The 12,188-nt window shown below is 42.5% G+C and overlaps 1 non-coding gene across 1 annotated transcript; it reads right to left on the bottom strand.

Moving 5' to 3' along the window:
- Positions 1-1,446: 1,446 nt before the first annotated feature.
- LOC136865018 (5.8S ribosomal RNA) lies at positions 1,447-1,601 on the bottom strand. Its single transcript, XR_010859417.2, has one exon. It is a non-coding gene; the product is annotated as a 5.8S ribosomal RNA (ribosomal RNA).
- Between the last annotated feature and the right edge of the window lie 10,587 nt (positions 1,602-12,188).

Genomic DNA, 12,188 nt, shown 5'->3' on the forward strand with positions numbered 1-12,188 from the left:
TACTAGAAAAAGACCTGCACCAGGCCTCTCCGGAGGCTATACACCATTATTAATTATTAGTGCTGCCGTTAGTGGGAGTCGAACACACTACCTCCCGAATAAAATATAACAACTGCGCGCCTGTAACAACACAGCCAATTCGCTCGGTACTAAATTGTATTCACCTTGATAGTAATAGTACAAAGTTTTTTTGTCTGTTCCGAAAGGTACATAAAATTAACTTACTTTGTTTCAAAAGTGGACGACGTTTTTAAGAGATACCATACTGGCACAATATTGTCGTGAAAAGCAGTTCATTATTGTGGCAGTAAATTAGCAAGCATCGGTCTCTCTCGCATTTAAGCACTTTTACTTGCCAATGGACTCTGCTGAGATGTGTCAACATGGAAGTAAGTGCCTGACCAACAATGCCACATAGCCGATCAGGTCTGGCTAAGCAGCGCTCTAGACGCGCTCCTGCCCCGCGCACCGTGAACAGAGAGGAGTTGAGGAGGGAAAGGTTAGCGGTCAGGACGCGCAACGGCAGCAGTCACTTTGCTAGCCTGGTATCTGGTCTGTTTTCGAAGGGGTTTTCAAGATTTCGAAGGGTTCAAGACTGACCTTGATTTATTTATTTGACCTTCCTCGCTTTGGGCTGATAATACACCACATTACTTCCAGCTTGATCTGATAGACCTGCAGTATGGCAAGAGGCGCGGATAAGGCTTGAATCTCCCCGGTTGAGGTATTTTCGGGTTTCTCACGTTTACCCCCGAACGGTTTCTCGTACTCTTGAACTCTCTCTTCAAAGTTCTTTTCAACTTTCCCTCACGGCACTTGTTCGCCATCGGTCTCGTGGTCATATTTAGCCTTAGATGGAGTTTACCATCCACTTAGAGCTGCACTCTCAATCAACCCGACTCTAAGGAGAGATCCTCCCGGAAGCCGCAGCGGTCTCTACGGGCCTGCGGAGCGTGGCCCCATTCAAGAAGGACTTGAACTTGCCGCAGGTTCCCGGGATAAGTGGACCCTCCCAAACACCACATTTCTCGGCAGGGTGAACCTGCGAGATTCGGTGCTGGGCTCTTCCCTGTTCGCTCGCCGCTACTAAGGGAATCCTTGTTAGTTCCTTTTCCTCCGCTTAATAATATGCTTAAATTCAGCGGGTAGTCTCGCCTGCTCTGAGGTCGTGTTTGGTTTGTGCGTGTCGCACAAAATGTTCGGTCGCTGCACACACAGCACACACTTTCGAGCTTGGTCGCGGGGCAAGGGCGGCGAACCGGCGCCAGCAGACACAAAGACACTGCGCTGACCAACCCTCCCGTCTCACACACTCTCAGTGGTGGTGTCGACCGGTCCAGCTCCACCGGGGTGAAGGTCTTTTCAGGAGACGCGGCGGCGGCCGTGGCCGTACGAACCGCGACGCTCCCACCCTTCGAACGCAATGTCGCGTTCAGTTTTAGCAACCGACCCTCAGCCAGGCGTGGTCTGGGAACGGAATCCATGGACCGCAATGTGCGTTCGAAATGTCGATGTTCATGTATCCTGCAGTTCACATGTCGACGCGCAATTTGCTGCGGTCTTCATCGACCCACGGGCCAAGTGATCCACCGTTCAGGGTTGTTTCTTTTCATTTTTCAATCGTTCTCTCCACGGTGAGTGGAGGAGAAACAATCATTTTCATGGGTTTCTCGTCACAGAGCTAAGAAGTGTTTCGAGCATGGGCGTTGCGTTCATTTAAAACCTGCCCACCGGGCCGAAGCCGCGACGGGTCCCCTCGTGTTATCCCCGCTCCACTGAGCGAGGGAGGTAGGTATCCAATGCCGAACGTCTGCATCGTAGGAGACACGGCCACGCGGACCGCGACACTCCCACTGTCGGCGACGGGCGGGGCCGCCGCTTACAGAGTACGTACAGGACTCGCCCGAGCAGGCAACAGCGGGCTCGGCAGGAGTCTCGCTCCTCGAGGGAGCCTCGCCGGAGGAGAGGACGGCTCCGCGCGGTCCACCCGGCTCAAGAATATTTCTGCAGTCTCGAATTTTGCTCGATTATTTTCAAAATAATGCACTTCCAGCAGCAATATCCTCGACTGTACAGGCAAGATGCTATTTTTTAAATATTTGATTTTGTCTATACGTACATATACGACTATTTTCTTCTCCCTATTTTGTTATGAAATGCGGGGTTTAAACGGACTTCAATCTCCACACCTCCATGCGGATGACTGTATCGCGAACTCTTGTTCCACACAAAGAACATATTGTACAATCATACATATATAAACTAACACACGTCCAATTTGAGGTTACAGCGTTCAATGCTTTGTTGAAAAGAGCGAATGCAAACATGTGCTAATAAGCAATGTTTTGTTATAAAGCTTATAATATTATCATTGGCATCATATTACGTTTGATTACGAAGTCTGTGAATGTGGTTCTTGCTTCATCAGTCCACTTTCACTACAAACACACCGTTGGCCATAAACATGTTGGAGTTGTTCATCTCGGCGCGCATCTCGCCGAGATTCTCCCCATGCACTTCGCACCTCAACATACCGAAGCATTTCTCCTCGCCACACTTCTCGCCATTTAATACACTGAGTAATAAAATTTGGTCAGTAAGCAAGCAGCTTTGAGAGAACAGTAAAGGGGACTGTACTACCGTAATATTGAGATGCTTACGGACTCTGACAGTGATAAGTGATTTATCTACAAGTAATGCAGTAGAGTCGTGGTTACTTTCTAATACGAGAAGACAATCTAGCGTAGTTTATCCAGTTACTAACGAGCCGAACAGGGAGAATTCTATAAATTGTATCAGGAGATTAAAATGTACCTGGATAGATTTTTGTCCCACAGGAGTTCTTTTGCTTGGCGGTAAATCTACAGACACGAGTAAGGCGTATTTGAGCACTTTCAAATACCACTGGACTGAGCCAGGATCGATCCTGCCAAGTTGGTGTCAGAAAACCAGCGCCTCGAGTTCCTGAGACACTCTGACCGGCAGGTTCTCGTTTTATTTATCCTTAATTCCTTGTACGAGGAAACAGAACGAAATACACTAGTGTCCAAAAGTTAGGCATAATCACTAAATGAGGCCATACCGCCTGATAGGAATGTCAGACGGATTTCTGAACAAACGGAAGCTGAATCAACACCAAATATCACACAACTTGTCCAAAAAACAGTGTCAGGAAGGTCTTGATAGCTAAGGTACACCTTTGACAACAACTAATAAAACTTGGCAATGTCTTCCACAACAAAATATGCTTTTAATAGGGTGTATGGTTACCCCTAACGTCCACACGTGCTTCGCAGCGACGTGACATGCTCTCTATCAGATGGTCCAAGAAATATTGTGGCAGTCGGTCCCATTCCTCAGAAAGGGCAATGCGAAAGACTTGGAGGGTCCTTGGTGGAGGATGACGGGATGCAATTCGCCTTCCCAATGCATCCCAGGCATGTTCTGTAGGATTCAGATCCACAGACCTCGCTGGCCGGTCCATGCAATGAATGTCTTCCCCAGCCAGAAATTCATCCACCAGAGCAACGCGTTGCGGTCGGGCATCATCGTCCATTAAGAGGAAGTCTGGACCAACCGCACCTCTGATGAGCCGAACATTTGGTCTCAGTATCTCAATCCTGTATCTCCGAGCGTTAACGGTGTTCCTCGGAGCACCCATGAAGATGTGCAGGTCCGTACGGCCATTCAACATGATACCGCCCTACACCATGACGCCACCACCACCATACTGGTCCCGTTCCACGATGTTCCTGTGGTTGTATCGGCTACCCGGTTCTCTCCAGATTAATGTGCGACGGGGATCGTTTTCCAAATTGAAGCGGTATTCACCTGTGAAGAGCACATTCATTCATGGTTCAGTTTCGATGTTGACGGCTCCAAAGTAAACGGGCTCGTCTCTGTGCTGGAGTGAGCGGGATGCACACCGCTGGACGTTGGGCAAAAGCCCTGCTGTTTTGAGCCTCCGGTACACAGTTTGCCGGGAATCGGCAGCCCCTAAGACGGCTGCAAGTTCCGCCGACATTTGTCTTGCAGGTGCACTCCGATTTCGTCGGGCGGTTAAGGCCAGATATCGGTCTTGCTGTGGGGTGGTTACCCTTGGTCGACCTGGTACTGACCTACGACTAACATCTCCTGTGTCTCGAAATTGTCTCCAAAGCCTGAAAATGACACTTTGTGGCACATTCAAGGACACGGTGACTTCGGTCTCTGCCTGGCCTGCTTCCAGGCCGAGTATTCTACCCTGCAAAACGGGATCCAAATGGCGTCGTTGTGCCTTTATGTTGTCACGTTCACCTCGAGGCTACACTCCGCATACTATAACAGGGCAAACACGACTAAGGGAATATGGGGCGCAGGCACTGGCTGTGTTTACCTTGCCGTTACGCCGCTAATCAGTCCTTTCATATACAGAGCAAACACCTAAGGTTGGTAGGTACATAATATGTCGTGCGATTTGCGGTCTATTTCCTGTTGCCCTGCTTACTCGTAACTTGTGCTTAACTTTTAGACACTAGTGTAAATACATGCCAATATAGAGAACTATCTAGCATTGTTACCTGTCGCACTACAATTGGCGGCAACCTTTTTTCAACACTTATTTAGAGCGCATCTGTTATGGTGCGAATTGTGACTCTAATTCCACATAGAAATTTTGCGTAAAGTTTCACTCATTAATCGCTTCTTTTGCACTGGTATAGTGTTAGACACAACATGACCATCAGTATGACTGCACTGTCATCGCATAGACGGGACGATGAAGTGACCTTGTGACAACCAATCACAATGCTAGTTCCAGGCAGCTGCATCCTGAAATATCAAACGAGTTTGATTCCTGGTGAACGGCGAGGTGAGCGGCGAGATGCGTGGTGAGTTGTGCGGCTCCAGCAGTCATGTTTCGACTCATTGCTACTGTTGGCTTGTTCCCTCATCGCCACACGCAGGACACGCGGCGAGTTGAACAACTCCAATGTGTTTTTGGCCTAACACTTACCTCCAAGTTGCGACTCTCAGCATACTTCCCTCTCTCTATCTCATACATACCTTCGCCGAATATAGTGGCGAGGGATAGTCGAAGAGGTAGCCAGAAGTAGTCGCACTTCTGGGGCGCGAATATTGGCCGTCACAGGTCTAATAGAGTACTAGAATATTGTGAACAATAGGCTAATTTCCTCCTGCAGCGTGTTCTTCGTGTAATCAAATGAAGCAAGCAAGCTTGCAGTTTTATGTGACTATTAATATCGTGATTATAAGCACGGGTTCTCCAGCTTAACATGGAATCTGTACGGGGACGTGGCTTTCCGTTTCAAATATTCCACATGCATTGAGCGGAATCGGACGCAGCCGCATTGGTAGGAAGCCGGTAACGATAGTGCATGGCCACCACGCCAATCAGGCAGCCAAATGTGGGGCGTGGTAGCCGAGTGATACCATCATTCCACGTTAAATTGGAGGTACCACGGCCTTGATATTGGTATCAACAGCCGAGTAAAATTATAAGCTAGCTTGCTTGCAACTTAATGGATACTTGGACGATTTATTTTTTATTTGTTTTACGTCGCACTGACGCACACAGATCTCATGGCGACGATGGTCTATGACAGGCTTAGGAGTGGGAAGGAAGCGACCGTGGTCTTAATTACGGTACAGCGCAAATATTTACCTGGTATGAAAATGGGAAACCACGGAGAACTGTATTCATGGCTGCCGAGAGTGGGGTTCGAACCAACCATCTTCACACACCCCAAAACGCGCAGCCAGCTCGTTTGGATGTGCAATTACTGTTGTGACAGATGGTACAACGTAAAATAGAGAACTGTAAACTTCAATTATAAGTGCTTTGCGACACACCCACCTTTCACGAGTGCTGTGGAAAGTTGTGGACTATCGATCCAGAGGAACCATTGAGTATGTGAGCACCAGCTATCTATTGTTCAGAGACTCTTCCTATACGTAGACAAAAGTAGCTATTGTCTCTTTACAGAGATTGAGACATCACGGGTATAAATGAGCAAACAGTATTCATCGTCGCTTCTCTGGGATCACATAAAAAAAAATCCTTTAACAATATACCAGAGATGGCTGTCAAAGTCGTGTGATTATCTAAATATTTCACAAGGTTAACAAGCATGATTTGTAAGCTCGGAAGTTCTTTCAACCAATAATTGCTATTGAACTAATTTATTACTAAGAAGTCTTAAAAACAAAATGGGAATAGTCATGATATGGGCTTTTGGGCTTATGCCGTGTCAAGAAAACAACATGAAACTCTTTACGTTTCGCAGAGAACTTCGTTCCGAGTCTTCAGAAGAAAATCTCGACTGTTCACGAGGGAAACTTCTACAATGATGAGGGTTTGAATTTAAGAATGCATTAACGTTGAAGCTGTAGTGTACGCTTATTCGTCACCAGGTGGCCCGCTGTTTGCTGGCACAGCGCTCCAGGTGGGAGCTGACGACGACATTAAGTTCCAATTAAAATGTTCTATCACACCGTGTGCGCGTTACATCCCATGTCGTCGTATCAGTATCTCCGAAAACCGTAAAAGTAGTTACTGGGATGTAAAATCGAAATTATTTCCCAAGGACGAATTAACATCTATTCCCATACTGAGTGACAGAATTTTATCCCGCAAGTGTTATTTTATGTGAGGGTAAATCTACCAACATGAGGCTGGCGTATTTGAGAACCGGAATCGAACTTACCAAATTGGTGTCAGGAAGCCAGCATTCAACTGCATGAGCCCCTGAGATCGGCTCGTGGAAAATAAGTTTCGGGATTATTCCTCTGTATTCAGTCGATGACTGACGACAACAAAGGTGAAGAGTAAGTTTTTTGTAAGCAGAATTTCAAATCAGTTTACTTTTAAAATTCAAAATGCTACACACTCAGAGACTTGAACAATGTGGGCGAACACAATGACAAGAGAGATTCATGTTAGCCTCACTGTAATTGGACTTACAAATGAGTTATCTGAGTGAGTTTCTTTACCTATAAGTTAGTTCATAGAGTCAATATTTCTTCAGTTGGTGTATTCAAGAGGTTTCCAGATAGATCATCAAAAATATTACAGCACTTTAAAAAGTTGCAGAAACCCCGTGTTGCTCCCTCGTAGGAAATTAGCATTTGACGACGAAATGAAAATTGAACACCTATGGGAACTGAAATAATAGTTGGTTAAAGTTAACCTCAACGTCATTTAGAATAAATTCACGACAGAAACTTTTGAAATCTCCCATTTAAAATTAAATGTGTACTTATTGTGAATACCGTAATAATAATAATAATAATAATAATAATAATAATAATAATAATAATAATAATAATAATAATAATAACAATAATAATAATAATAACCGGACAGAGTAGCTCAGGTAGTAAAGTGCTGTCTTGCCAAGCCCAAGTTTGCAAGTTCGACCCCTTCTCACTTCGATGGTATTTGAATGTGCTCAATTACGCCGGTCTCGTGTTGGTAGATTGATCACCACCTAACATATTCCTTGCGAGACAAAATATCCTTCACCTTGGCGTGGGGTTGCGTGAACTCGGTCTCAAGCACACATAACACACACGAATTCGTCCAAAGATTACATCAATTCACCCCTTAGATTTCCATCGCATTCGCATTTTAACACATGAATTCACCCCAAGCCGTCAAGACAGAAACACTTTCCTTCCCATTTTAAAGAGACTTAGGACCATCAGTGCTGATATACAGTAGGTGATATGGTTAAAAAGGATTCAACCATGACGTGCGGAGTGCTCTGGTAATTGTTAAAAGGAATGTGAAGGAATTAGTTAAAGGTACTCCTTCCAGTGGCATAACTGGAAATGTATATTTAAAATGATTTATATAAGCAAGAATGCATAAAATATGTCATTTAAAGGAGTATTTACAATAAAAATGCCTTAAGGGAAATCTGAAATGGTAGCAGCAATTTATTTTCATTTCGGTAGAGTACAAAACGTACGTTTCTAATGAAATCTTATATTATTGTTGTCGTAAGTTCTTTTAATTTAATTACTTTGTTTACAATTATTTCGTGGCTTTTCATGATTTCTCTCTTGCTTTTGGAACCAGTAAGTATGCATTTATTGCACTGAATATTCTAAAATTTCATTTAGTCGAAATATGTGTAGGTAGACTGAATAGAATAACGCCTCGCAGTTATTTGAAGTCAGAACAGATCTTTCTATAAAAGTTTCTCACAGGAGCAAAATTGCAGTTTTAATCCGTGTGATAATGTAGTATATAGTCACATAAAGCGTCGACACATTTCCACTCGTCATTCTGGAACCAAATTCTTCAATAAAACTGCCCTATATCTTCTGCTTTCAGCAGTGGTAAACCAAAGAAGCTCTTCAGGAAAATGCTCATTTTTGTAAGAACTGACTAATTGTGACGTAGCAGGTCGCCGTAATTTTAATATAAATAAATACTCGCTCATTTCTCTCTTCATATACAATATATCTTGGGCGCCAGTCTTCAAACTAATGGCTCGAAGACAATAGTTGATAATTAGTAGTAATAAGTTGTGAGACTCTAGATACTCTCAGAGGTGGTGTAACGGAACACTAACCACTAAGTACACACTAACTAGGAAACTAACGATCATTAATAAGAATTTATGAAAGTACCAATTAAAATATCGATTTATTAGGATGATAAACGCGACGGTGTATTTTCGAAAACTGAACTTACCGAAACAAAGGAAAAATTGAATGAAATAACATTTAATAAATTGCACTATGACGCGGAGACTTGCAGTAATTTATACCATTAGCTCACTCACCATTTGTAGATTCTGGTATCTGGACACGTTCAATGTAGGAGCTGTTGTTTCCTGGTTCTCTCGTACTGCCTTAGTGATCTCTCGTAGTATGTACCAGTCCTATTTCTAATTCACACATTGCCCACTAATTGGACAACGACTTTTCTGACCTTGAAATATCCTAAAATACTCATTCTAGAGTTCTTGGTTTATAGCATTTAAAAATCAGAGATTTAACGTTTCGATTTTCAAATTTAGCGTTTTGTAGCATCTATACTTCTCAAATTTAGTGTTTCGTAGCAAATTGGTTAAAAACAGGCTAATTTGCTTAATTGCACACACAACAGTTGGGAGTAAAATCATGCTGTTTTAATCACAGATTGCTCGTCATGCAGTTCTGAATACACCATGGAAAATAAGGCACACATCAACATAGGACTGCAAGAAGTATTAAGACATATTTAGAAATTTACAAACACAATTTCAAAGAGACAAATACTATTCTGAACTTATTCATTTATCGCAGCACAACAGACCTACAAGGAAGAGGAATTTCCATGATTATTGAAGTACAACATGCGAATTGTTTAAATGGTATCCTTCATTCTAGATCGTCTATCACTGTTCGTGACGGCCCAAATGCATTGAAGTGCTGCCGAGGCAAAGGGAGGACTCAAAAATATCTTTGTTCTTCCATTCAAGTCTTTGATTGCGAAGTCGGCACATCAATATAGGTTTATTTGTATCGCTTTCATAAAAATGTTAGGATTTGTAACTATCGGCACGCTGTTTGATCGTCACTTCGCTTCTACCCATGGCTACCAGACAATAAATCACTACAGTACTTTAAAACGGAACTACTACTCATCACCTACCGGTATGTCAAGAATAATCGACTATGATCAAGGGTCAACACAAAGAGAATGAACGCGTGTGCTTGGAAGTGTATTAAGCTGTTTGATTGGTTCCTTGCATTGCTTTTTGGCGGTTGAAAGATATTCCACAAATTGAAATATTTTAGGCACTGTAATAATTATTTCCCCTGAAATAAATAACAAATATCTTATTATTAAGAAAAAATGCATCGTTTAAAAGAAGATATATATTTATTTCGTATAAAACCGAAAATTTCGCGTCTATTTACATAAATTGTACAATTTCGCATTTGAACCAATTCCGCAATTAATCGCTAATTCGAAATCGCTAAACACAACTCATACGGGTCATATAAGATGAAGGCACATACAAGTTTAGCTTTTATCGCAAATGCTAAAAACCACAAAATGTTGAGATAATGTAGTAAGGAGCCCTAATTTCAATACCAAAACAACCTTGGGTTGCGTTCATGGAGAGAATACACTTGTATTCCTCCGTATTACAGAAATGTTGCGTATCTAAAGATATAACAAAAATAACTACTGTTCAAAACCGGTCTCTCGCTAACTTGATTTTTCGTCAGTGAGATAGACAGTTCTCAATGAGAGTATCTTTGAGTAGTGTTCTGCTCAGATGTGAAGTGAACTTGTAAACTAAATGGAGAACATATTGTTATCTGCCTTGTCTCCTCTCGTATAATCAGAACGACAAAAAGACCTTCTTCCTCTATCATCATGAACAACAGACCCTAAGAACCACTCGACCTTTTGTCGTTGAAGTATATAGACTCTAAGATCTCCCTCCATCTCCCATATCACATGGTCCAGTAAGATCTGATGTTCTATTCCTTCTTCTTTCCATTGCTGTACATCCATCATCTTGTTTCGTAACGATCTTTCACTTAGGTTGGAAGATCGGGGGCTTCGTAAGCGTCAGGTAACAAGCTTCAAAAAGTGGGAGTTGACAAATTTCAACTGCCTCGCTCGAATTTGGTAGGGCCAGGGTAAATCTGTAATCTCCATGACGTTCTTTTCGTAGTAAAGGGCTAAAATTAGCATGGCGTATCCGGTCGACTGACCTTGGGTTATTGGAAATTGCTGCAAGCTATTAATACGCGTGATGTTGTAATACACTACTCAAGGCTTAAATCGTTCACACTTCGTTATTGCCGTTGCACAAAAAATGGGGCGATAATGTGAAATAGATGGCTAATAACCCAATGTATACCCATAATAATCCTAAATGACCTGCCTCAAATTAAATATAAACATATTACAAACTAGCAAGATACCCGTGCTTCGCTACGGTATTATAATGAAATTTATAATTGAATGCTTAACGTTTTATATACCTATAATCCACCGAAATTCGCGATGTGACTCGTTTTCGGAGAGAATCCGCCAAAATTCGTGATCTGATTCGTTTTCTGAGAGATGACGACAAAGTTCCACCCATTCTTCAAGCTTTCTTTCCAGCAATCGATTTCGTTCTTCCCGGGCTAATTCCAGGTATTCCATTTGGTCAGTTGGGTCCCTAAATCTTTGCGATCTTTTCCTATAAACATTTTTAATATGGTTCAAATCCTTGAGCAGATCCGGCGTGGTGTCGTCTTGGGTGTCTTGGCGGTACTGAACCCGCCGGACAGTATTCGTAGTCACTACCCGGCCAGGACCCGTTTCTAGCGCGGTCCGCACATTTGGACGACGGTCCAGAGCATTATTATTATTATTATTATTATTATTATTATTATTATTATTATTATTATTATTATTATTGATATTCTGGACCCCCACAGCAAGATGCAAGACCGCTACATGGCGGTATATTACACCTGCTGCCATTGTCATTGCTGAAAATGTGACCAGCACCATCGTCGCGCGTAGGCAAGTGCGCGAGATTTCTGGCGACACGAATGATATACTTCCGTGCATTATTGACCTTATTATAGGGGTGAACAGTTGCACGGTCAATATCATTCCTATCGTTTATTTCAAATGTGTTTAAATTTTTATTTATATGCCAGGCGAATCTACTGTAATCTAACTTTATGTTCTCCAAAGGAAAATATAGCTCTTGAAAACGAACCCAAGAAAGATTAAAAATGATCAGGTTATGATCAGAATAAGTACATTATGAACAGTAAAATCAATTGGTCTCAACGCATTTTTCACCCCACCGCCGTTAAGTTAATTTACCCCCACCCCCAAAAAAGAAAGCATGTTTCTTTACGTTTTAAGGAGATTCCAAATACCAATGTTTACGTCTGTTACCTTCAGTTCTGAGATATAAGTATCCCCATAAAAATAAATCACTTTTTTCATTCCCCCCGCCCCTTAAGTGAATTTTCCGGCAAAAATTCTCGTTTCTTTAATAGTAAAGGATCTTCTAAATGCCAATTATCACGACTCTAACATCTTTAGTTTTTGAGGTATGTGTCCTCATAAAAGAAATTCAACTCCTTTTCACCCCCGCCCCCAAGATGATTTCCCCCCGAAACGCTTTTTTCTTTGTTCGGCAAAAATTCTTGTTTCTTTAATAGTA

This window comes from Anabrus simplex, chromosome 2 (assembly GCF_040414725.1).
Source record: "Anabrus simplex isolate iqAnaSimp1 chromosome 2, ASM4041472v1, whole genome shotgun sequence".
NCBI lineage: Eukaryota > Metazoa > Arthropoda > Insecta > Orthoptera > Tettigoniidae > Anabrus > Anabrus simplex.